This window comes from Dendropsophus ebraccatus, chromosome 6 (genome assembly GCF_027789765.1).
Source record: "Dendropsophus ebraccatus isolate aDenEbr1 chromosome 6, aDenEbr1.pat, whole genome shotgun sequence".
Classification (NCBI taxonomy): domain Eukaryota; kingdom Metazoa; phylum Chordata; class Amphibia; order Anura; family Hylidae; genus Dendropsophus; species Dendropsophus ebraccatus.
Genome location: NC_091459.1, coordinates 127,706,012 through 127,709,192, shown reverse-complemented (window position 1 = coordinate 127,709,192; position 3,181 = coordinate 127,706,012).

The following is a 3,181-nucleotide window of genomic DNA, read 5'->3' as shown; positions in this document are numbered from 1 at the left end:
TTACATAGGTAGTAAATAGCCATGGACACTTTTTTTTTAGAAAGTAACTGCAAGGCAAAAAAGGGTTATATACAATGGGGGAGATTAATCAAACATGGTGAAAAGTGAAACTGGCTCAGTTGCCCCTAGCAACCAATCAGATTCCACCTTTCATTCCACCTGTGAGAAATGAAAGGTGGAATCTGTTTGGTTGCTAGGGGCAACTGAGCCAGTTTCACTTTACACCATGTTTGATAAATCTCCCCCCATGACTTTATAATTACCTAATATCTATGTAATCTTCCATTCCCTTTCTCGCTGCCTTTACCATCAAAAGGGATTAGACTGTACAGTTAAAATATAACTTTACTGTTAATATATGACCCCATAGATAAACAGGACATGTAACAATTTCTTCTCATAGATCAGCAGCCTATCGAATATATGAATGTTTAGCAAGACAAGTTTCAGCTGACAGGATCACGTGAAGAAAAAGAGTAAAAGCCACGGAGGGCAGCGCCACCTCGTGGGATGTTTTATGGGTAATCAAAAGTTTGGAGAGCGATATAGACTCTCTCCTTGGAGCCCCGTGGGCTTTGTGCATATTACCCCTGTCAGTGAGGTGCTGGTCGTGGGTCAGGTGCCCGGGATGCTCCCAGCAATAGAGGGACCAATATTTAAACAGTGTAAAAGGCGCTGCCTTAGTAAAATTTTTCAGGTACAATATAATAGTAATTTTTTGTGCAAAATAGTGCATATATTATAGGGCGTTTCAGGCATAACCTCTTCATCAGATAAAAAAAAATTGCATAGAGGAGTACAAGTTACTGCATATAAATACATGTGCAAACAGCTCATAAACTTTTGGGAGTGGGGCTTAAGTAATGAATGGTCATGATATTATACGGGTAAAAGATAAACAAAACTACATAGGTGGACAATTATCAATGATATTCGCATCTGGCCATTTTTTGCCTGTACCCAGGTGGGCGGGGAGGGGGTGGGAGGAGTCAGAACGGGGGGCGTGGACTCAGTGTCCGCTCAATTCATCAATTTATTTGCAATAAAATAGTCAGGAAACCTACTCCAGCTCTGAGCTGGTGTAGGTTTCCTGGCGCCCGAACTCGCCCGCATGGGATTTATGTAGAGGCAGTGCGCCTCTACATAAATCTCCATGCTGTCGGAGCTGCGAGGACATTTTTAAGTCCGGCGGACTAAATAAATGTCCCCCAATGTGTATAAAACGGTACGGGCTCAAGTGTGACTGGTTGGGGAAAATATGTTTTAGCATTAAATATTCTAAACAGCTGCTGATCGGTGCGTATGAATGTCAGAATGAGGCTGTGGACTGCAATATGACCTTTACTATAGCAGGCTTTGTTGGTGTTATGGGTTTTAATCATATGATGCTAGGGAGCCAATTGGCATTGAGGTGTTTCTTTCAAAATCCAATGGGAATGTGCCTTGTTGTTAGGATGAAGAAAAAAAGAAAGCAACACAGTCGAGCTCGGAAGAGATGTGGCTGACACCTCTGAACACTAGCTGTTATGGATGCTATCTATGGGAGGAACAGACACAGGTAAGTATAAAATACACAGACCATAGAAACTACTTGCCTGAATGGATGTAAAGTTGTCGGGATGGTGCAATGGACTTCTCATATGATGAATATAGAACTCATGTTTTAGTAGAAATGAGATAGAAGAAGGGATAAGACGGAGAGAAGTGGGAAGTAGGCTTGGATATGAGTAAGTAGGAGGTAATAACGATGTAAATAACAGTCAATGATTGGCCAGGAGGCCAAAATAACACTATGCCTCTGCTTAGTAGGGGAAAATCAGATGGCTTCATTACTAAGCCATAAGTGTGAGGAAAACACTACACCAGGAAAAAATGTATTTGATAAAAAATACCCACCCCTTATTGATAACTGGTCATTGTAATCTACCATACTCCAAAATAATCCAGTAATCTGTAAAAAAGAAGAGAAAGAACTTCCTGGGTAACAGCAGATTGTGCCTTGGTTTTTGCTGAATATTCCTATATAGGGGATTGTGTGCCACATTTAGAAGCACTCTCCGCTCTTCCCTAGGGAATGCTGCGGCATTAGGCAGCACTGGCTTACTAAGGGGCACAGTACAGATTTCCTAGGAAGGGTACAGAGCATCCAGCCCAGGGACTCTTCTAACAGTAAGCAAGGAATACATGAAGCATCCCTGACTTACTGTTTTGTAAGCAGAGCAGAAACTACAAGTGTCAGTTCTTCTACATGACATTTATTATTTGCAACATGTTACATGGTGCACATATGATCGAATTACCTGCACCCAACATGTTTCAGCATTACAACTTCACCAGTGGTACAGTATGTCACCTTAACCCATCATTCTCATAAAATGGTTATACCTTTTATAATTGTCCTCACTGATTATGCTTTTTTTTAATCTGCATTGAACTCTAGTTCATTGCCTGACTGTTTAGGTGAAGACTATGTACAGTATATATGAAGGTATGAGGGTAAATTCCTTGTGTTTAATCATTCTCTAAGAGTTTAAAAGCCGAAGGTTCAAAGCAGGAGGACAGAGGATCGAGGGATCTGATTGGGACATCTGCTGAAGTCTGCATTTCACAAGTAAGAAATCACAATTTTTTATTTTTTATTTCTTTTTTATCGTCAAGCTTGACTTCAACTCCATAGTGCAGAAATATATCATACATAAGGCTGTGCAGGGACCACTATTACCATGAAAAAGTCTGCAAACGACTATAACACATGATAGGGACTGAGCTCATGATTTACAACACTACATACACCTCATGGTTACTAGACTGGTGGATGGTTAGACCCATGGGGGTGCTCTATAATGAGCTACCAATGGACCATATACTGGAAGTGTCTAGGAATAATGTGATGGATTAAAAAGCAGGGAACTGTTTTCAGGATGTCTAAGCATAAGTAGACCATTACTATGTAAAATCATACTACTATCTTGGGAGCATGTACATCTGTACAGCTTCTGTGTCTCCTGAAGGCACAAGGGCCTGTGGATTGCCCTTGGAGTCATCTGTGATTTAGCTCAGCATTGCTGCTTCTCACCATTACTGTGCCATTGGTCAGCACAAAGCAAAATACAGTAAACACACCACAAAATGGCCAGTCTCTTTCTTTGTCTTGTTTGTTTTCACAGAACTCGCACTCACC